Consider the following 24954-nt stretch of genomic DNA (forward strand, 5'->3'; position numbering starts at 1 on the left):
TGCTCAGAGAAACGACTGATCTCAATTCACTCAGTCAAGAAAAAAAGGAAGACTCTATACTTTTTAATATGACAGAAAAATACATCACAAATAAACCACAGTCTTCCAAGATCACATGTTGTGCTCTAGCATTCTCCTTCTCAGGAATACCTCTCCCAAATGCATGTTCACACTTTTTCTAGATACTCCTCAGATGTGTTCTGTGACTTTATATATGCAGCAATTCAACACCAATTCATAAGGTGACACATGGTTACAGTGGCAAATAATGGAGGCTTTACTACTTTAATTTTTCTATTATGGACAGAGACTTTGATTCCCACTGCTTAGATGGCAGTGTCTGAGTTTTAGACAAATCACTCAGAAATACGGATGAAGCTGCATATTCTTATTGTTGTTTATATTGCTTTGTCTCTGTGCATGTGGCAGAGACACACTTTGCTACAAGATGGGGGTTGAGGTGGAACTGAGATGTAGTCTGAAGAGTTGCAAATCTGTGGCTTGTGAAAGGAGAAAAGTTGCTTTTGCTAACATGTGTTAAGCGATTGGAAATATGGGTATGAAGTTTCAGAAAATAAATTAATTTATGAAAAATGAATATTCGATCAGTTGTGACATTCCTTCAATGTGGGTGTTGATTGTCACCCTGATTGCTTAAGTGTTTGGTGTGGGTCAATACCTGTCAGACAAAACAAGTAAGTTTTCAGAAAATGATATGGGACATGCCAGTGGCAAGAGAACAGATTTGTTCTGTCTGTTTTCATTTGAGTTTAAAATGAAGAAAGGAAACAAAAATATGTTTCACTTTTCATTTATTAAACATTGCTTGAATGGAGATGTTCAAGAAAAATACATCAATATTCTCTCATCAAGAACAATTAAAAATGCCTTCATTGAAGGAAACATGAAATAACTCTTATGCAAAGCAACACATCATCACAGCTGTAGCTTGAAGACATCTTCAAGACCTTAAGACACTCCCAGTATGGTGAATGCTGGATATTGAATAAACACCTCCATAAAGGACCTGCATACACAGGTAGCATTAGCCATGGAACATTTCTCAGCCAGCAGTGAGAATAATCCTATTTCAGTGTAACATACACTCAGCCCTTGTGTCACATTATGATTATTTCACTGTTACACCACATTCCACACACCAGTTATGTCTTTATAACTGGACATAACTTTCCACCACAAAGCATTAATATGCTACAATATCAAAATTTTCCTTCATAGAAGGTTACATAAGTTGTTTTCTTGCAATTTTAACTTAGTTGTACAACAACCAAGAGATCTTAATAAAAATACTCAATTTGAGCAATGAATCATTATGAAATTAAGAACTGTTTGTTCACGTACAAGTTCATGCTGAACCCAATGCAGTGAGGATACTGTTCTGTAACAGTAATTAAAAATATATATATATAACAAATTGAACAATCAGAAATAAACTTTCATTTGAAATATAGGCACCTTCACAGAGGTCTTTTCAAGTCCTTAGGTCACTTCAGCCGAAGTGAATATTTGAAAAACTTCTTCAATGAGAAGAGGAAGTACAGTATAGCAATACCGGTCAGTCCTGCGTGTGCTTTCTCCCAATGAAGGCAGAACCTTAAACCTCCTACACATGCAGAAGAGGAAGAGAAATACTTCCTACACACTGAGAATTACTGTCCATGCCCATCTTAGATTGACCTGTTCAATTCTCAAAGTTAATGTCCAGACACAGTCTGCAAGACTCTACCAGGGCCTCCAGAGGGCGCCTTTGGCTGGAGTCTCATCTTTGCTGGTGGTGTGTCGGGCTGGGGAGCTCAGCTGAGGTACCACACTCTGACTCCCGCTCTCATCAAAGAAAGGTTGCAGGTTGTGGAAATGGCTGAGCAGTCTTCTCTGGGCCTGTGACATGACTTCCTCCCGGGACAGGAAACGGCTGATCTCTTGGACACACCTGGAGTAGCCCTCCCTGGCAGCTGCAGAGCAGGAGGAGCTGTTGATGGGCGGGTGCTGGCGCTGGCGTTTCAGGAAGAGCACTGTCATCTCCAGGATGTCGGCTTTCTCCAGCCTGGATTCGGGCTGCTGCTGGAGGAACTCTGGGCTCAGGAGAGACTTGAGCTGCCCGATGCTGCTGTTGATACGATCTCTGCGCATCTTCTCCACCATTGGCTTTCTCAGCTGCACAAACAAAACAGGAAAACTGTTAATAATCTGGGTCTGCAACATGACATCACTGAAGCACATCAACAATGACATGGAAGCATTTCTTAAGAGATGATGTTGTCAGTTTACCTTGTGGAGCATAGTCAGGTGCTCTTTAGAGTAGGTGAGAGCTGCAGCTGCTGTAGGTGCCATGGCTGTATGTCTGTGCTGTAGAGGTCTCTATGCAGAGAGAGTCTGATGTGTGCTGGCTTCATCTCTCCTATTTATAGTCCCAAATCTCCATACCAATGTGTGGGTCTGTCTCTTGCTGGACTTTCTCACAGTGAGCAGCCAATGGGAGAGCTTGTGAGGACAATGAGGAATGCGTGGCTGTCACAGGCTGAATAAAGAGCTTATTGCTGGGGGACAATGGCCTGTCTCAGGGGAACAGGTGGAGGGGTGGGGGGATCTGGGAAAGTGTTGACCCTGGAGAGAACAGATCTGCTGCCTGATGTTAGGATCAATGACACTGACAGAGCACACGCTCATCATCACAATGTACACGTGTGGGACTGACACACATCTTCAGCATGAAGCTTCACACTGCCCCATAATCCAACATGCCTGCTGCACTATCCACTGGAGATGGGCCTCACTCATACTCACACTGTCACACTGTACAGCTCTGACATGGATTTGACCTCAGAGAGGGCTGCAGGTGCTTAGACTATGCACATTACACACAGTGTACACTCACAGTTATGAATATTTCATTGATTATGGATGAGGATTACTTGTATGGGATTTACATTTTCAACAGCAAAGCCATGGCTATGTCATGTTGAATATCATCATATTATACATTCAAAAGGGAGATAATATTCATTTTCACTCTTACTGTGAACATTCATTAAAATCATGTCATTCCATGGTCCCAGATTTCAGTGATATGACATATAATTATTGAGCAACTTCTAATACAATTAAGCTGCAGATAAAACTACCAGAAATGAATGGAAACCCACTGTTCCAGAGTCTCCTCTCTGCTACAGTGGAGAGTGGGCAGCCTCAGTGCTGGGAGAGCAGATGTCACAGATGTGTCCTCAGTCTTGTGGCTGCTGGTCAGTGTGAGTAGAGAGCTGATCTGCGTTTCCCACACTGAGTCCTGTGTGCTGGGATCAATGCACTACAAAAGCTGCTCACTGCACTGAATGGGCCATTAGTGATGGCTATTGGCTCTGTGCTGTTGGACAAACACAGCCTCAGACCATCTGGAGGGAAAGGCCATTATTGGCTGATACAGATACTGACCAACAGATATTTATTATTTGCAAAAACATTTTATGTCATGTGAGCTTTTGATCAGCATAGGATAAATAATTTATGCTCAACAGAAACTTCAAGTTTAAACACAGCTATCAGGTTTTTGTCATCATTGGTTTGCATCACACATACAACAAAAAAAATTTCAGTAGTCACAATGATACATATCACCAGATTACTTCAATGAATCTGGTCCTTTAGAATATCATTTTGAATCATTATTTTAAATCTATTTTCTTCATATCAGGTAATTATCATTGATCATTTTGCAGGATATGTTTGCCATCATTTAATGGTGTTTGTTACACACTGGCCTCCTTTACAGATCCAGGTGTGCAGATGTGGTGGGTTTGAGGATGTTAATGACTCTGAAAGTGTGACTCTGCTCTCTAGAGCTTTCCCACACTCTCTCCATTCACAGAGTCCTATACAGAACAATGGACGTGTGCCTTGTTAAATGCTAATTCATCTGTAGACAAGCAGTCCTCAACAAGACCCTGGGGGTAGAGGCTGTACGTTAAATACTCCTCAGACAGGAGCCAGATAAACACAAACATTCAGACAGAATGAGGTCCAACTGTAGGTGTGTTTGTAGACGTCAGAACTCAAACTTCCAACAAGCTGCAAACAATTGTAATCGATATGTACTAATCTTACAATTCATTTAGTGCTATTTATAAGTCAAGAAAGAATGAAGTCCTTTTTGTCATAGAACTCTTCACTGATGAATGTCAAATATAGTTATTGATCTCATAGGGGATTATCACATTATTGTAATTTAGCAGACGCTCTTTTCCAGAGCAACGTTTATAGGTTTCGATATTAAGCTGTTATTCAGCTGCATATTTAATCTGGAAACTGAGGTATAGGTCCCGTGTCCAAATGTATGAACATGCATGCGCAAAGGGATAATGGCTATTAACAATATTATAACATCAATTGATAACCTTAATATTAAGTTGATTTTTAAAACCATCAAATTACCAATAAGCCACAAACAACTGTAATTAATAATACTACAAAAGCATTGCATACTATTTACAAGTTACAATAGCGAGAGTGAGGTTTTTGCTGTAGATCTCCTCCCTGAAACACATTAAAAAATATTTTCAAACTTCCCTAGTGAGTGTATGTTTGAAAAGGGATGAAGGATATTAGAAATATTTTGACATTGATTTATAATGTTAATATATACTGAACGTTTAACGCCAACAACTTTTTAAAAGTTTCTGCTGAATTAGCAGCACTTGCATCGCATTACACGTATGGTCCAAAGACAGCGCATGGTTCTGAAGCTGAGAGTCAGACCATGGAAGCAGTTGGTGTGTGAGGGCAGCTCTGTACTCTGTGGGTGCTGCTCTGTGGACTGACTCAGTATCTATTGTCCCAGTGGGGCTGTGTGAGGGACTTTTCCTCTGTTTCCCACACTCTCTCCATTCACTGCTTTCAATGGGGGAACAAAAGACGTGTGTCTTATTACACATCACATTAGCCATGGAGTGTGATCTCCCACTGCTGGAGAAGGAAACCTAACTCCCAGTGTGACCATCTGGACTACAGTCAGTCAGACAAGTCCAGACAAACCTCTCCCGGTCTTCCAGTACACTGACACTACAGTATCTACATCCAGCACTACACACTGTCTGCTCTCATACTAATAAAATACACAGAAGGACAGACAGTCCTGACTCAGCTGGTATGTAGTGTTTACTTACATTTGACCATAGGAGCAACAGCATGTTGCTAAATTTCTCAAAAATAAACTTCTTCACAGTTTTCTCTTTGAATTATTACATGAGAACAATTTAAAATAATTCATTTGTATTGTGAACTTACACTGTAAAAATTCACTACATAATTGGGTATTAGTTTATTCTAGCATTTCCCTGTTTTACTCTTTAATAACAATGCCAAACTATGCTACTGCAAATGTGCATGTAATGACACAGGAATCCTGATTGGCTGGAGATCATTCACTCCATTTCATCCATTTAATCACTGCAGAGATTCTCCCAGCTCTTTGGCCAGTTGGGCTGCAGGTGCTAGCACGATTACAGGAAGTCCACATCATCTCACTGACAGCCAGGGACAGCATATGAGAAGGCAGAAAGACTGGAATGTGGCTGCTATTCTTTACCTGCCCCCAAATGTTCAATAGCTGTATTTTGATGGCCGAAATATGACCCTCTATTACCAAATGGACAAGAGTCATCTTGCTAACCACTATATACAGTCCAACAAAAAATTTGAGAAAATGTCCTGTACTTGAGAAACCTGAATGTATCTGGAAGTAATTTTCACTGTTATGGTAAAATCAGCTGTTAGTTTTCCTTTCATTTCTATCATCTTACTGGAATGAAGTTGGCTGTTACGAGAATTCTTAATGCTTCATGTAAAAAGTTCAGCTCTGTAATATCGTCTCTGTTTTGTTTAAATGAATAGTTCATTTCATCTTTTATTTTACTTTCATTTTGAAATGAAGCAAGGAAACAAAAATATGTTTTGAATAAGTTTTCATTTATTAAACAGTGCTTGAACGTAAATGTTCAAGACAAAGAGATCAACATTCTCTCATCAAGAACAATTAAAAATAACTTCATTGAAGGTAATATAATTCTTGTGCAAAGCAACACATCGACACAGCTGTAGCTTGAAGACATCTTCAAGACTTTAAGACACTCCCAATACGGTGAATGCTGGATATTGAATAAACACCTCCATAAAGGACCTGCATACACAGGTAGCATTAGCCATGGAACATTTCTCAGCCAGCAGTGAGAATAATCCTATTTCAGTGTAACATACACTCAGCTCTTGAGTCACATTATGATTATCTCACTGTTACAACAAATTCATCACAACAGTTACGCCTTTATAACTTGACATAACTTTCCACCACAAAGCATTAATATGCTACAATATCACATTTTTCCTTCATAGAAGGTTACATACATGGTTTTCTCTGCCATGTAATTTTAGATGTACAACAACCACAACAATGTGATATTAAAAACTCAATCTGAGCGACAAATCTTTCTTAAATCAAGTATTATTTCATGAAATACATTCATGCACAAGGAATATAGTCATGTAGAGACTAGTACACTAGCACCATCAAGGTAAATAATCTTCACAGAAGATCACAATAACATCAGCTCGTGTTGAGCTTCAAACTTTCATATAAAGAAAGAAACAAACGGTATCAAAAAAAAACTGTCCATTATTGAACTTGACTTAAAATTAACACAATATCTTCACAGAAGTCTGTTTTTTATACAATTTCATGCAGATTCAAGAAAAATGAATCTTCTCAGAACTTCTTAAGAAGAATATCATAACTGGTCATTCCTGCATGTGCTTTCTCTCAATGAAAGCAGAACCTTAAACCTCCTACACATGCAGAAGAGGAAGAGAAATACTTCCTACACACTGAGAATTACTGTCCATGCCCATCTTAGATTGACCTGTTCAATTCTCAAAGACTTAGTGTCCAGAGACAGTCTGCAGGACTCTACCAGGGCCTCCAGAGGGCGCCATTGGCTGGAGTCTCTTCTTTTCTGGTGGTGTGTCGGGCTGGGGAGCTCAGCTGAGGTACCACACTCTGACTCCCGCTCTCATCAAAGGAAGGTTGCAGGTTGTGGAAATGGCTGAGCAGTCTTCTCTGGGCCTGTGACATGACTTCCTCCCGGGACAGGAAACGGCTGATCTCTTGGACACACCTGGAGTAGCCCTCCCTGGCAGCTGCAGAGCAGGAGGAGCTGTTGATGGGCGGGTGCTGGCGCTGGCATTTCAGGAAGAGCACTGTCATCTCCAGGATGTCGGCTTTCTCCAGCCTGGATTCGGGCTGCTGCTGGAGGAACTCTGGGCTCAGGAGAGACTTGAGCTGCTCGATGCTGCTGTTGATACGATCTCTGCGCATCTTCTCCACCATTGGCTTTCTCAGCTGCACAAACAAAACAGGAAAACTGTTAATAATCTGGGTCTGCAACATGACATCACTGAAGCACATCAACAATGACACGGAAGCATTTCTTAAGAGATGATGTTGTCAGTTTACCTTGTGGAACATAGTCAGGTGCTCCTTAGAGTAGGTGAGAGCTGCAGCTGCTGTAGGTGCCATGGCTGTATGTCTGTGCTGTAGAGGTCTCTGTGCAGAGAGAGTCTGATGTGTGCTGGCTTCATCTCTCCTATTTATAGTCCCAAATCTCCATACCAATGTGTGAGTTTGTCTCTTGCTGGACTTTCTCACAGTGAGCAGCCAATGGGAGAGCTTGTGAGGACAATGAGGAATGCGTGGCTGTCACGGGCTGAATAAAGAGCTTATTGCTGGGGGACAATGGCCTGTCTCAGGGGAACAGGTGGAGGGGTGGAGGGATCTGGGAAAGTGTTGACCCTGGAGAGAGCAGATCTGCTGCCTGATGTTAGGATCAATGACACTGACAGAGCACACGCTCATCATCACAATGTACACGTGTGGGACTGACACACATCTTCAGCATGAAGCTTCACACTGCCCCATAATCCAACATGCCTGCTGCACTATCCACTGGAGATGGGCCTCACTCATACTCACACTGTCACACTGTACAGCTCTGATATGGATTTGACCTCATTGTTCACTGCAGGTGCTTAGAGTATCACACACAATGTGGATTTACAGTTATGAATATTTCATTGATTATGTATGTATGGGGATGTACGTATGTATTGGATTTTCATCTCAAACATCAATGTCATAGTGAAGTCATGTTAAATTGTATTAGATCACTGTTTAATTGGGGGTAATTTTCCTTAAATCTCGTTGAAAGACATTTATTGAACATGTATTGAACATATATGTAAATCATGTCATTCCCTGGTTCCAGATTTTGGTGATATACGTAATATGGCATTATTATTCAACTATTAATGCATTTAGATTTAATATACATATCCATAAGAATTCCAATGAGAACAACATATTATATAATGCCCCTCTGTATGCTATATATCATAGTATGGCCTTCTGATGTGATGCAAACTGTGCTTTCCATTTTAACATTCAGACTATTTTATTGGAAACATAAATACATTAGATAACCTTGAAATAAGGTTGTAGATTAGCACAGTGATCTGCAATATTAGATAAAGTGTGAACATTATGCACACTTTGTAAAATTGTTTCAGCAATAATAGTTCTTCCAGAGACAGTGTGGTTGAGAGCTGCAGCAGTGGATGGAAACACACTGCTCCAGCATCTCCTCTCTGCTACAGTGGAGAGTGGGCAGCCTCAGTGCTGGGAGAGCAGATGTCACAGATGTGTCCTCAGTCTTGTGGCTGCTGGTCAGTGTGAGTAGAGAGCTGATCTGCGTTTCCCACACTGAGTCCTGTGTGCTGGGATCAATGCACTACAAAAGCTGCTCACTGCACTGAATGGGCCATTAGTGACGGCTATTGGATCTGTGCCGTAGGACAGACACAGCCTCACGTCACAGACCATCTGGAGGGAAGGCCCATTATTGGCTAATACAGATACTGACCAGCAGATATTTATTATTTACAAAAAACATTTTATTTCATCTCAGTTTTAGATCAGCATAGGATAAATAATTTATGCTCAACAGAATCTTCAAGTTTAGACACAGCTATCAGGCTTTTGTCATCATTGGTTTGCATCACACATACAACAAAAAAAATTTCAGTAGTCACAATGATACACATCACCAGATTACTTCAATTAATCTGGTGTTTAAGAATATCATTTTGAATCATTACTTTAAATATACTTTCTTCATATCAGGTAATTATCATTGATAATTTTGCCGTATATGTTTGCCATCATTTAATGGTGTTTGTTACACACTGGCCTCCTTTACAGATCCAGGTGTGCAGATGTGGTGGGTTTGAGGATGTTAATGACTCTGAAAGTGTGACTCTGCTCTCTAGAGCTTTCCCACACTCTCTCCATTCACAGAGTCCTATACAGAACAATGGGCGTGTGCCTTGTTAAATGCTAATTCATCTGTAGACAAGCAGTCCTCAACAAGACCCTGGGGGTAGAGGCTGTACGTTAAATACTCCTCAGACAGGAGCCAGATAAACACAAACATTCAGACAGAATGAGGTCCAGCTGTAGGTGTGTTTGTAGACGTCAGAACTCAAACTTCCAACAAGCTGCAAACAATGCAATTCATTTAGTACTATTTATAAGTCAAGAAAAAATGAAGTCCTTTTTGTTGTAGAACTCTTCACTGACGAATGTCAAATATATTTATTGATCTCACAGGGGATTATCACATTACATTATTGTCATTTAGCAGACACTCTTGTCCAGAGCTACTTGCAAAGATTTCGATATTAAGCTGTTATTCAGCTGCATATTTACTCTGGAAACTGAGGTATAGGTCCCGTGTCCAAATGTATGAACATGTATGCGCAAAGGGATAATGGATATTAATAATATTATAACATTAATTGATAACCTTAATATTAAGTGAATTTTTAAATCCATCAAAGTACCAACAAGCCATAAACAACTGTAATTAATAATACTACAGAGCATTGTGCACTATTTACACGTATGAGTACAAAAAGTGAAATTTTTGCTGTAGATCTCCTCCCTGAAATACAAAAAAAAAAAAATTCAAACCTACCTAGTGAGTGTATGTTTGGAAAGGGATAATGGCTATTAGAAATATTTTGACATTGATTAATAATGTTAATATTTACTAAACTTTTAAAGCCACCAACTTTTTAAAAGTTTCTGCTGAATAAGCAACACTTGAATTGTATTACCTCTATGGTCCAAAGACAGCGCATGGTTCTGAAGCTGAGAGTCAGACCATGGAAGCAGTTGGTGTGTGAGAGCAGCTCTGTACTCTGTGGGTGCTGCTCTGTGGACTGACTCAGTATCTATTGTCCCAGTGGGGCTGTGTGAGGGACGTTTCCTCTGTTTCCCACACTCTCTCCATTCACTGCTTTCAAAGGGCGAACAAAAGACGTGTGTCTTATTACACATCACATTAGCCATGGAGTGTGATCTCCCACTGCTGGAGAAGGACACCTAACTCCCAGTGTGACCATCTGGACTACAGTCAGTCAGACAAGTCCAGACAAATCTCTCCCGGTCTTCCAGTACACTGACACTACAGTATCTACATCCAGCACTACACACTGCCCTCACTTATATTAATAAAACACACAGAAGGACAGACAGTCCTGACTCAGCTGGTATGCAGAGTTTACTTGCATTTGACCATAGGACCAACTTCATGTCATTAGATTTGCAACGAGTGTTGCATTTCTGTTTTGTAAACTTTTGCAAAGATTTGTGTGTTTGAATTATTACCTGAGAACAATTTAAAATCATTTATTTATATTGCGAGTTCACGCTGTAAAAGTTACTCCCTTCTGACCATTCCAGTGTTGTTATCACTTGAGTTTTTTCTATGTGTTGTTAGTATTACATTACAATTATTCATCGTAATTGATTTGATTCAGGAATTAGCACTAAATCAGATTTATTGCTCTTTTGGTTGTACGGTCATTCCATATTGCACTGTTTTACCCTTTAAACTGTAACAATGTTAGTAACAGTTCTAAACTCTGCTGATTTGAATGCCCGTGTAATGAAACGGGAGTGCTGATAGGCTAGAGCATGCTCATGCTTTTTATGCATTTAACTCACTGCAGAGATACTCCCAGCTCATTGGCCACTTGGGCTGCATGTGCTATCACCAAAACAGGAAGTTCACATCATCTCACTGACAGCCAGGCAGAGCAAGAGATAGCAGAAAGACTAGAAAGTGGCTGTTATTCTTTACTTACCCCCAAACATTCAACAACTGCATTTCGATGGTCAGGATATAACTCTTTACTACCAAATGCCTGCTTGCCCACTATATGCACTTTTGTACGTCGCTTTGGACAAAAGCGTCTGCTAAATGAATAAATGTAAATGTAAATGCAAATCATTGAGAGTCATCTTGCTGACAACTACTTAAATGTCAACAAAATAAATTGAAACTGCCCGAGGAAACCGACTGTATATGGAGCAAAATATGTGTCTCAGAATTAATTATGACTGTTATGATGATATCAGCAACTCTCATTTCTGTTTACGTTTTTGGAATGGAATGGAATTTTTGGAATTTAGTACTTTACCTATACAATGCATCTGTGTAATCACTTCACTGTTTTGTTTAAGGAACAGTTCATGTCATCTTTTCTTTTGCTTTCAGTTTGAAATGAAGCAAGGAAAACAAGATATTTTGACTTTTCATTTATTAAACACTGCATGAATGGCAATATTTAAGACAAAGAGATCAACATTCTCTGTTCAAGAACAATTAAAAATACCTTGAATGAAGGTAATGTAATTCTTGTGCAAAGCAACGCATCGACACAGCTGTAGCTTGAAGACATCTTCAAGACCTTAAGACACTCCCAATATGGTGAATGCTGGATATTGAATAAACACCTCCATAAAGGACCTGCATACACAGGTAGCATTAGCCATGGAACATTTCTCAGCCAGCAGTGAGAATAATCCTATTTCAGTGTAACATACACTCAGCTCTTGAGTTACATTATGATTATCTCATTGTTACAACAAATTCATCACAACAGTTACACCTTTATAACTTGACATAACTTTCCTCCACAAAGCATTAATATGCTACAATATCACATCTTTCCTTCATAGAAGGGTACATAAGTTGTTTTCTTTGCTATGTAATTTTAGTTGTACAACAACCACAACAATGTAATATTAAAAAAAACTCAATCTGAGCGACAAATCTTTCTTAAATCAAGTATTATTTCATGAAATACATTCATGCACAAGGAATATAGTCATGTAGAGACTAGTACACTAGCACCATCAAGGTAAATAATCTTCACAGAAGATCACAATAACATCAGCTCGTGTTGAGCTTCAAACTTTCATATAAAGAAAGAAACAAACGGTATCAAAAAAAAACTGTCCATTATTGAACTTGACTTAAAATTAACACAATATCTTCACAGAAGTTTTTCCTTTAATACAATCTCATGCAGATTCAAGAAAAATGAATCTTCTCAGAACTTCTTAAGAAGAATATCATAACTGGTCAGTCCTGTGTGTGCTTTCTCTCAATGAAAGCAGAACCTTAAACCTCCTACACATGCAGAAGAGGAAGAGAAATACTTCCTACACACTGAGAATTACTGTCCATGCCCATCTTAGATTGGCCTGTTCAATTCTCAAAGACTTAGTGTCCAGAGACAGTCTGCAGGACTCTACCAGGGCCTCCAGAGGGCGCCTTTGGCTGGAGTCTTGTCTTTGCTGGTGGTGTGTCGGGCTGGGGAGCTCAGCTGAGGTACCACACTCTGACTCCCGCTCTCATCAAAGGAAGGTTGCAGGTTGTGGAAATGGCTGAGCAGTCTTCTCTGGGCCTGTGACATGACTTCCTTCTGGGACAGGAAACGGCTGATCTCTTGGACACACCTGGAGTAGCCCTCCCTGGCAGCTGCAGAGCAGGAGGAGCTGTTGATGGGCGGGTGCTGGCGCTTGCGTTTCAGGAAGAGCACTGTCATCTCCAGGATGTCGGCTTTCTCCAGCCTGGATTCGGGCTGCTGCTGGAGGAACTCTGGGCTCAGGAGAGACTTGAGCTGCCCGATGCTGCTGTTGATACGATCTCTGCGCATCTTCTCCACCATTGGCTTTCTCAGCTGCACAAACAAAACAGGAAAACTGTTAATAATCTGGGTCTGCAACATGACATCACTGAAGCACATCAACAATGACATGGAAGCATTTCTTAAGAGATGATATTGTCAGTTTACCTTGTGGAGCATAGTCAGGTGCTCCTTAGAGTAGGTGAGAGCTGCAGCTGCTGTAGGTGCCATGGCTGTATGTCTGTGCTGTAGAGGTCTCTGTGCAGAGAGAGTCTGATGTGTGCTGGCTTCATCTCTCCTATTTATAGTCCCAAATCTCCATACCAATGTGTGGGTCTGTCTCTTGCTGGACTTTCTCACAGTGAGCAGCCAATGGGAGAGCTTGTGAGGACAATGAGGAATGCGTGGCTGTCACGGGCTGAATAAAGAGCTTATTGCTGGGGGACAATGGCCTGTCTCAGGGGAACAGGTGGAGGGGTGGAGGGGATCTGGGAGAGTGTTGACCCTGGAGAGAGCAGATCTGCTGCCTGATGTTAGGATCAATGACACTGACATTATACAAGTTATACAGTCTGAAGGGTAGTCTAGATCACTGATTCTCAATCCTGCTCCTGGGCCCCCCTGCTTTGCATGTTTTCCATCTTTCCCTGCTCTACCCACCTGACCAAACTCCTCGGTGGCACATTTGATTAGCTGAGCACACCTGATTTAATTAAGAGCATGCATTAATTTCAATCAGGTGTGTTTGGAGCAAGGATAGATAGAAGATATGCAGGCCAGGGGCACTGCAGGAGTAGGACTGAGAAACACTGCTCTAGACTTTACCAACCCAAAATATCTTTCTTTTCTGTCTGCGCTTCTTCTCTGCTTATACCAGCATTCTGAGCGCACCTGTAACGTAATTTGGGCTGCAGCGGAGGACGCAGGGAGCATGTAATGTAACATAATGTAATGTAATCTGGGCTGCAGCGGAGGATGCAGGGAGCATGTAACATAATGTAATGTAATCTGGGCTGCAGCGGAGGACGCAGGGCCTGCTGTTTCTGCACGTGCTCAGTCTGCTGAGGCTGGACGCAGGCAGCTACCCTGCTACCTGAAGCAGAGCCGCGGTCACACGCCCCGGCCGGCGGCCAGCAAGGTTTCCCACGCCCGCCTATTCATCCCGCCGAGACCGCCAGACAAAGGAAGCGTGCCTCCCCTCACACGGCACGGCTGACAGGGGGAGCTGCCGGGCCAGCCATCTGGACCCGCAACATCCTGCACAGATCCTACAGCTCTTACAGGACAACTCACAAATGTGCCTTCATTCTGAGTACATGAGAGTTTCCCTGAACCGATGCATGGAACATGAAATGGTACTTGATGGAAAAATCAAAAAAATATTTGGGGAATATTTCAACACATAATTACAACTCATAACTTGGTTTTATTACTGTTAAGTGATTAAATCTCATTAGTGAATGTCATTTTTACACAACACTATAATGTATATTTAACAGTTGATGAACAGTTACATAGCCAGTCAATCGTGATTCAGTGGAAAGTAAGGATTCTTTCTAGTAAGGCTGAGAAAGTTGTTTGTGAATATCTGGGGATATTAGTAAGATAGCTGTCTGTAATGCACATTATCCAGACAGATGTTCCAAAGCACTTTCCCACCACTGTCTGCATTCTGGTCATAGACTGATGCACAAGGTTTCAGACGCCTCCTGTTTCCAGACACTTTCCCACTGCTTTAAATTTCCCCTGATTGACAGCAGGCATTAAGCGGACTCCCTCCCACCTGTCTACCGAGTGATTCTGACACAAGCAGCTCATGTCTGTACTATTGTCCCCTGCTCTGAGCTTTCTGATTGGCTGCAGGCTGAGACAACCTGCCTCAAACCAAACACACCCACTAAATGCTGCATAAATACAGGCTGGCAGTGAAGGAGGACCACAGCCAGCCAAGGAGACACGCCACGCGAACTCAAAACAAACCACAGCAAGCTACCTGCGCATCTCTCTACAAGACAACATGAAGGACCAGCGCACCAGGTAAATTAAGATTACATTAGACTGAAATGGAACTTAATTTACACATACTGCAATGGAGTTGTATTTAGACAAACCAAAATGGTTCCTGTTGCACTTGGGTGCTCAGCAGAGTGTGATGTGTTTGAGTTTCCATGAGGAGGCGTCAACGTCCCTGTCTCCCCCTCCCACAGGTGTAAACTCCTAGGCCTGGAAAGGACATGCAGCAACGGAGTGGAGCGTCTCAAGGCTGCAGTGGGGGTTCACCTCCAGAGCGGGGTCTCCAGTTTGGACGTTTGGGAGAAGGCCCTCTCTCTTCTCGCAGTGAAGAAGGCCGTGGTCTTCCACAACGGCTACTCCAGGTACTCCCGACAGATGCTGCGGCTGTCTCCCACTCCCTGTGAAGATGTGGCACCGCTGTGCTTCCCACAGTGACTGTACAGGCCACAGCTATGGAGAGGTCAGAGGTCAGAGGATGCACAACCAGACCTTCCATGACCATTACAGGCCCCGCAAACACCCGTTCTGGTCTGTACTGAAAACTCAGGAAAGGACTTTACCAAAAACACAGGCTCTTTTACAGGAAGCAGGACGAGATGAATCAGAAGAGAAACAACAGCTACAAAAGTCAGGGGCATCTGGTGAATTTTGAAAACTTGAATTTTGTGCATTTTTTTATTTTCTTCATTTGATTAAAAAATGTGTCTCCATTTGTATAGACTACGCATAAATGCAGAAGACCAAAGGTCTTTTGTAAAGGTTTGCATCTTTTGTAAATGCTGCCGGAACTTGCTTTTATTTCTCATGCCTGGTGAATGCAGATTGCATCGTGCATGATTATATAAGCAGAGATTGGGTGCAGAATCCAGTCCAGAAAATGTCTGCATGGTGTTCAGAGAGACATGCATGTGCTCAGTGAGATGTATAAATGATCATTAGATCACAGCTGTGTATTCCTTTATGAAAAGGAACTAAGTTATAGTCTGTATGCCGATGCATATGTGAACTAATTTTTTTAGACAACCTGAGAGGATTTATTATTGTGATTGATATTTCTTAGAATGTGGTTGAATTTCAAGCCTATGTCAGTATTTTAGTGCTGCTGTTTAATTGACATAAATTCTAATAAAGTTTTTACATCTGTCCCTCAGTTCCCTTCATTATTCTTATCATCTTGCACACTGTCTGTGACCAAAACTCCTAACTTCTCAGCCCAGGAATGGTGTGAGGAACCCCTGAGGCACAGGTTGGGGATCATGGGGGTCAGGGGACAGGGAGGCAGGGGAACAGTTCACATGGGGAGGGGGGAGTGCCCCACAGCTTTTAAACAATTGGATTCATGAATACTGCCAATATGAGACTGATCTGAAAATGGAAAACGAGAGCTGGACATGACGTGTGGGGGGGTACATTGAATTGTACATTGGAATTGTCAATAATATCAATCAATATTTTCAAGAAACTGATTAGCATTTAAGAAGGCACACTTGTATTGTTCACAAATACATAAAATCATATATTGAAAACATATTTTATGGATAATCTATTTTTGGCCCAGACAGTACATTTAAGATGACTGGCTTAAAGCACTCTAGAGTGGGAAAGCTCACAATCACAAAGTCACAATTTCAGTGTAATTAGCATCCTCAACCCCACCACATCTGCACACCTGGGTCAGACAGCCAGTGAAAATTGAACAGTTAATTCATCTAAAATTATTGTAAATACCCTATACGGCAAGTACTACAAAACACTCCATAGACAAATGATCCAATTAAAGAATTAATAAATTTAAAATTGTTTCAAGTAGTATGATAAAGTAAAATGATGGAGTAATCAAAAATGTAAGAAATACAAAATGTGATTTAATAATGATATACAGTACATACTTGCTCACAAGTATCTGCTGGTCATTGTTGATATCAGCCAATAATGGCCTTTCCCTCCAGATGGTCTGTGACGTGAGGCTGTGTCTGTCAAACAGCACAGATCCAGCAGCCATCACTAATGGCCCATTCAGTGCAGTGAGCAGCTTTTGTAGTGCATTGATCCCAGCACACAGGACTCAGTGTGGGAAACGCAGATCAGCTCTCTACTCACACTGACCAGCAGCCACAAGACTGAGGACACATCTGTGACATCTGCTCTCCCAGCACTGAGGCTGCCCACTCTCCACTGTAGCAGAGAGGAGATGCTGGAACAGTGGGTTTCCATCCACATCTGAATGCATTAATATACAAATTAAATGCATTAGAAGTTGATATAATATGTTACATCAGTGAAAACTGCCACAATGGAATGACATATGTAAATAAATATTTACAATAAAAATGATAATGAATATTATCTCCCTTTAGGGTGTATAAGATGATGATATTCAAGATGACATGACTGTGGCTTTACTGCTTAAGATGTAAATTCCATACAAGTAATCCTCATCTATAATTAATGAAATATTCATAACTGTGAGTGTACAGTGTGTGTAATGTGCATAGTCTAAGCACCTGCAGTGAACAATGAGGTCAAATCCATATCAGAGCTGTACAGTGTGACAGTGTGAGTATGAGTGAGGCTGATCTCCAGTGCATACTGCAGCAGGCATGTTGGATTATGGGGCAGTGTGAAGCTTCATGCTGAAGATGTGTGTCAGTCCCACACGTATACATTGTGATGATGAGCATGTGCTCTGTTAGTGTCATTGATCCCAACATCAGGCAGCAGATCTGCTCTCTCCAGGGTCAACACTTTCCCAGATCCCTCCACCCCTCCACCTGTTCCCCTGAGACAGGCCATTGTCCCCCAGCAATAAGCTCTTTATTCAGCCTGTGACAGCCACGCATTCCTCATTGTCCTCACAAGCTCTCCCATTGGCTGCTCACTGTGAGAAAGTCCAGCAAGAGACAAACCCACACATTGGTATGGAGATTTGGGACTATAAATAGGAGAGATGAAGCCAGCACACATCAGACTCTCTCTGCACAGAGACCTCTACAGCACAGACATACAGCCATGGCACCTACAGCAGCTGCAGCTCTCACCTACTCTAAGGAGCACCTGACTATGCTCCACAAGGTAAACTGACAACATCATCTCTTAAGAAATGCTTCCGTGTCATTGTTGATGTGCTTCAGTGATGTCATGTTGCAGACCCAGATTATTAACAGTTTTCCTGTTTTGTTTGTGCAGCTGAGAAAGCCAATGGTGGAGAAGATGCGCAGAGATCGTATCAACAGCAGCATCGAGCAGCTCAAGTCTCTCCTGAGCCCAGAGTTCCTCCAGCAGCAGCCCGAATCCAGGCTGGAGAAAGCCGACATCCTGGAGATGACAGTGCTCTTCCTGAAACGCCAGCACCAGCACCCGCCCATCAAAAGCTCTTCCTGCTCTGCAGCTGCCAGGGAGGGCTACTCCAGGTGTGTCCAAGAGATCAGCCGTTTCCTGTCCCAGAAGGAAGTCATGTCACAGGCCCAGAGAAGACTGCTCAGCCATTTCCACAACCTGCAACCTTCCTTTGATGAGAGCGGGAGTCAGAGTGTGGTACCTCAGCTGAGCTCCCCAGCCCGACACATCACCACTAAAGAGGAGACTCCAGCCAACGGCGCCCTCTGGAGGCCCTGGTAGAGTCCTGCAGACTGTCTCTGGACACTCTTTGAGTCTTTGAGAATTGAACAGGCCAATCTAAGATGGGCATGGACAGTAATTCTCAGTGTGTAGGAAGTATTTCTCTTCCTCTTCTGCATGTGTAGGAGGTTTAAGGTTCTGTTTTCATTGAGAGAAAGCACACGCAGGAATGACCAGTTATGATATTCTTCTTAAGAAGTTCTGAGAAGATTCATTTTCTTGAATCTGCATGAGATTGTATAAAAAGAAAGACTTCTGTGAAGACGTTGTGTTAATTTTAAGCCAAATTAAATATTGGACATGTTTTTTTGTTATTATGATCCTCTGTGAAGATTATTTATCTTGACTGTGCTAGTATACTAGTCTATACATGACTATATTCTTTCTGCATGAATGTCTTTCATGAAATAGAATTCTTGATTTAAGAAACATTTGTCACTCAGATTGAGTTTTTAATATTACATTGTTGCTATTGTTGTACAACTAAATTAACATGGCAAAGAAAACCATGTATGTAACCTTCTATGAAGGAAAAATGTGATATTGTAGCATATTAATGCTTTGTGGAGGAAAGGTATGTCCGGTCATAAAGACATAACTGTTGTGATGAATTTGTTGTAACACTGAGATAATCATAATGTAACTCAAGAGCTGAGTGTATGTTACACTGAAATAGGATTATTCTCACTGCTGGCTGAGAAATGTTTCACGGGTAATGCTACCTGTGTATGCAGGTCCTTTATGGAGGTGTTTATTCAATATCCAGCATTCACCATATTGGGAGTGTCTTAAAGTCTTGAAGATGTCTTCAAGCTACAGCTGTGTCGATGTGTTGCTTTGCACAAGAATTATATTACCTTCAATTAAGTTATTTTTAACTGTTCTTAATTAGAGAATATTGATGTATTTTTCTTGAACATTTATGTTCACGCACTGTTTAATAAATGAAAACTTATTCAAAACATATTTTTGTTTCCTTGCTTCATTTCAAAATGAAAGTAAAATAAGAGATGATTTAAACAAAACAGAGACGTTATTACAGAGCTGAACTTTTTACTTAAAGCATTAAGAATTCTCATAACAGCCAACTTCATTCCAGTAAGATAGAAATGAAAGGAAAAATAACAGCTGATTTCATCATAACAGTGAAAATTACTTCTGAGACACATACTTTGCTCTGGATACATTCAGGTTTCGGAAGTACATGACACTTTCACAAATTTTTTGTTGGACTGTATATAGTGGTTAGCAAGATGACGCGTCCATTTGGTAATAGAGGGTCATATTTCGGCCAACAAAATACAACTATTGAACGTGTGGGAGCATTTTTTCAGCGTGAGTTCACTATATAAATGAATTATTTTAAATTGGTCTCATGTAATAATTAAAAGAGAAAACTTTGAAGAAGTTTATTTTCAAGATGTTTAGCAACATGCTGTTGCTCCTATGGTCAAATGTAAGTAAACACTACGTACCAGCTGAGTCAGGACTGTCTGTCCTTCTGTGTATTTTATTAGTATGAGAGCAGACAGTGTGTAGTGCTGGATGTAGATACTGTAGTGTCAGTGTACTGGAAGACCGGGAGAGATTTGTCTGGACTTGTCTGACTGACTGTAGTCCAGATGGTCACACTGGGAGTTAGGTGTCCTTCTCCAGCAGTGGGAGATCACACTCCATGGCTAATGTGATGTGTAATAAGACACACGTCTTTTGTTCGCCCTTTGAAAGCAGTGAATGGAGAGAGTGTGGGAAACAGAGGAAAAGTCCCTCACACAGCCCCACTGGGACAATAGATACTGAGTCAGTCCACAGAGCAGCACCCACAGAGTACAGAGCTGCTCTCACACACTAACTGCTTCCATGGTCTGACTCTCAGCTTCAGAACCATGCTCTGTCTTTGGACCATACACGTAATGCAATGCAAGTGTATGCAAGTGTAAAAGCTGTTGGTGTTAAAAGTTCAGTATATATTAACATTATAAATCAATGTCAAAATATTTCTAATAGCCTTCATCCTTTTCCAAACATACACTCACTGGGTAGGTTTGAAAATATTTTTTAATGTGTTTCAGAGAGGAGATCTACAGCAAAAACCTCACTCTCTGTATTGTAACGTGTAAATAGTATGCAATGCTTTTGTAGTATTATTGATTACAGTTGTTTGTGGCTTTGGTAATTTGATGGTTTTCAAAATTAACTTAATATTAAGGTTATCAATTGATGTTATAATATTGTTAATAGACACTATCCTTTTGCGCATGCATGTTCATACATTTGGACACGGGACCTATACCTCAGTTTCCAGAGTAAATGTGCAGCTGAATAACAGCTTAAAATGGAAACCTATGCAAGTAGCTCTGGATAAGAGCGTCTGCTAAATGACAATAATGTGATAATCCCTTGTGAGATCTATAACTATATTTGACATTCGTCAGTAAAGAGTTCTACGACAAAAAGGACTTCATTCTTTCTTTTCTTGTAAATAGCACTAAATGAATTGTAAGATTAGTACATATTGATTACAATTGTTTGCAGCTTGTTGGAAGTTTGAGTTCTGACGTCTACAAACACACCTACAGTTGGACCTCATTCTGTCTGAATGTTTGTGTTTATTTGGCTCCTGTCTGAGGAGCATTTAACGTACAGCCTCTACCCCCAGGGTGTTGTTGAGGACTCCTTGTCTACAGATGAATTAGCATTTAACAAGGCACACGTCCATTGTTCTGTATAGGACTCTGTGAATGGAGAGAGTGTGGGAAAGCTCTAGAGAGCAGAGTCACACTTTCAGAGTCATTAACATCCTCAAACCCACCACATCTGCACACCTGGATCTGTAAAGGAGGCCAGTGTGTAACAAACACCATTAAATGATGGCAAACATATACTGCAAAATGATCAATGATAATTACCTGATATGAGGAAAATAGATTTAAAGTAATGATTCAAAATGATATTCTAAAGCACCAGATTCATTGAAGTAATCTGGTGATATGTATCATTGTGACTACTGAATTTTTTTTTGTTGTATGTGTGATGCAAACCAATGATGACAAAAGCCTGATAGCTGTGTCTAAACCTGAAGTTTCTGTTGAGCATAAATTATTTATCCTATGCTGATCAAAAGCTCACATGACATAAAATGTTTTTTGTAAATAATAAATATCTGCTGGTCAGTATCTGTATTAGCCGATAATGGGCCTTCCCTCCAGATGGTCTGTGACGTGAGGCTGTGTCTGTCCTACAGCACAGATCCAATAGCCATCACTAATGGCCCATTCAGTACGTTGAGCAGCTTTTGTAGTGCATTGATCCCAGCACACAGGACTCAGTGTGGGAAACGCAGATCAGCTCTCTACTCACACTGACCAGCAGCCACAAGACTGAGGACACATCTGTGACATCTGCTCTCCCAGCACTGAGGCTGCCCACTCTCCACTGTAGCAGAGAGGAGACTCTGGAACAGTGGGTTTCCATCCACTGCTGCAGCTCTCAACCGCACTGTCTCTGGAAGAACTATTATTGCTGAAACAATTTTACAAAGTGTGCATAATGTTCACACTTTATCTAATATTGCAGATCACTGTGCTACGCTAATCTAAAACCTTATTTCAAGGTTATCTAATGTATTTATGTTTCCGATAAAATAGTCTGAATGTTAAAATGGAAAGCACAGTTTGCATCACATCAGAAGGCCATACTATGATATATAGCATACAGAACGGCATTATATAATATGTTGTTCTCATTGAAAGTCTTATGGATATGTATATTAAATCTAAATGCATTAATAGCTGAATAATAATGCTGTATTATGTATATCAACAAAATCTGGAACCAGGGAACAACATGATTTACATACATGTTCAATACATGTTCAATAAATGTCTTTCAAAGAGATTTAAGGAAAATTACCCCCAATTAAACAGTGATCTAATACAATTTAACATGACTTCACTATGACATTGCTGTTTGAAATGAAAATCCAATACATACATACATCCCCATACATACATAATCAATGAAATATTCATAACTGTAAATCCACAGTGTGTGTGATACTCTAAGCACCTGCAGTGAACAATGAGGTCAAATCCATAACAGAGCTGTACAGTGTGACAGTGTGAGTATGAGTGAGGCCCATCTCCAGTGGATAGTGCAGCAGGCATGTTGGATTATGGGGCAGTGTGAAGCTTCATGCTGAAGATGTGTGTCAGTCCCACACGTGTACATTGTGATGATGAGCATGTGCTCTGTTAGTGTCATTGATCCCAACATCAGGCAGCAGATCTGCTCTCTCCAGGGTCAACACTTTCCCAGATCCCTCCACCCCTCCACCTGTTCCCCTGAGACGGGCCATTGTCCCCCAGCAATAAGCTCTTTATTCAGCCCGTGACAGCCACGCATTCCTCATTGTCCTCACAAGCTCTCCCATTGGCTGCTCACTGTGAGAAAGTCCAGCAAGAGACAGACCCACACATTGGTATGGAGATTTGGGACTATAAATAGGAGAGATGAAGCCAGCACACATCAGACTCTCTCTGCATAGAGACCTCTACAGCACAGACATACAGCCATGTCACCTACAGCAGCTGCAGCTCTCACCTACTCTAAGGAGCACCTGACTATGCTCCACAAGGTAAACTGACAACATCATCTCTTAAGAAATGCTTCCGTGTCATTGTTGATGTGCTTCAGTGATGTCATGTTGCAGACCCAGATTATTAACAGTTTTCCCGTTTTGTTTGTGCAGCTGAGAAAGCCAATGGTGGAGAAGATGCGCAGAGATCGCATCAACAACAGCATTGGGCAGCTCAAGTCTCTCCTGAGCCCAGAGTTCCTCCAGCAGCAGCCCGAATCCAGGTTGGAGAAAGCCGACATCCTGGAGATGACAGTGCTCTTCCTGAAACGCCAGCGCCAGCAACCGCCCATCAACAGCTCCTCCTGCTCTGCAGCTGCCAGGGAGGGCTACTCCAGGTGTGTCCAAGAGATCAGCCGTTTCCTGTCCCGGGAGGAAGTCATGTCACAGGCCCAGAGAAGACTGCTCAGCCATTTCCACAACAAGCAACCTTCCTTTGATGAGAGCGGGAGTCAGAGTGTGGTACCTCAGCTGAGCTCCCCAGCCCGACACACCACCAGCAAAGACGAGACTCCAGCCAACGGCACCCTCTGGAGGCCCTGGTAGAGTCCTGCAGACTGTCACTGGACACTTAAGTCTTTGAGAATTGAACAGGTCAATCTAAGATGGGCATGGACAGTAATTCTCAGTATGTAGGAAGTATTTCTCTTCCTCTTCTGCATGTGTAGGAGGTTTAAGGTTCTGCTTTCATTGGGAGAAAGCACACGCAGGACTGACCATTATTGCTATACTGTACTTCCTCTTCTCATTGAAGAAGTTTTTCAAATATTCACTTCGGCTGAAGTGACCTAAGGACTTGAAAAGACCTCTGTGAAGGTGCCTACGTTTCAAATGAAAGTTTATTTCTGATTGTTCATTTTGTTATAGTTTTCTTTTTTAATTACTGTTAAAGAACAGTATCCTCACTTCGTTGGGTTCAGCATGAACTTGTACGTGAACAAACAGTTCTTAATTTCATAATGATTCATTGCTCAAATTGAGTATTTTTATTAAGATCTCTTGGTTGTTGTACAACTAAGTTAAAATTGCAAGAAAACAACTTATGTAACCTTCTATGAAGGAAAGATGTGATAGTGTAGCATAATAATGCTTTGTGGTGGAAAGTTATGTCCAGTTATAAAGGCGTAACTGTTGTGATGAATTTGTTGTTACAGTGAAATAATCATAATGTGACACAAGGGCTAAGTGTATGTTACACTGAAATAGGATTATTCTCACTGCTGGTTGAGAAATGTTCCATGGCTAATGCTACCTGTGTATGCAGGTCCTTTATGGAAGTGTTTATTCAATATCCAGCATTCACCATATTGGGAGTGTCTTAAAGTCTTGAAGATGTCTTCAAGCTACAGCTGTGTTGAATTATTTCATGTTACCTTCAATGAAGGCATTTTTCGTCTTTCTCAATTAAAGAATAATGATCTCTTTGTCTTGAACATTGTCGTTCAATCAGTTTTTAATAAATGAAAAATCAAAACATATTTTTGTTTCCTTGCTTCGTTTCAATGTGAAATCAAAAGAAAAGCTCAACTGAACTTCTCATTAAACAATACAAAGAAGTGATTACCTAGTAGCACTCTATATGTAAAGCA

The 24954-nt window shown here is 41.2% G+C and overlaps 5 pseudogenes; 2 read left to right on the forward strand and 3 right to left on the reverse strand.

Moving 5' to 3' along the window:
• Positions 1–1743: 1743 nt before the first annotated feature.
• Positions 1744–2414, reverse strand: LOC118779491 (annotated as a pseudogene).
• A 4559-nt stretch (positions 2415–6973) lies between these two features.
• LOC118779489 lies at positions 6974–7644 on the reverse strand (annotated as a pseudogene).
• A 5076-nt stretch (positions 7645–12720) lies between these two features.
• Positions 12721–13391, reverse strand: LOC118779490 (annotated as a pseudogene).
• Positions 13392–18058: 4667 nt separating this feature from the next.
• Positions 18059–18729, forward strand: LOC118779488 (annotated as a pseudogene).
• A 4511-nt stretch (positions 18730–23240) lies between these two features.
• On the forward strand, positions 23241–23911 carry LOC118779492 (annotated as a pseudogene).
• Positions 23912–24954: the final 1043 nt, after the last annotated feature.

The sequence above is a fragment of the Megalops cyprinoides genome, chromosome 6 (genome assembly GCF_013368585.1).
Source record: "Megalops cyprinoides isolate fMegCyp1 chromosome 6, fMegCyp1.pri, whole genome shotgun sequence".
Lineage (NCBI taxonomy): Eukaryota > Metazoa > Chordata > Actinopteri > Elopiformes > Megalopidae > Megalops > Megalops cyprinoides.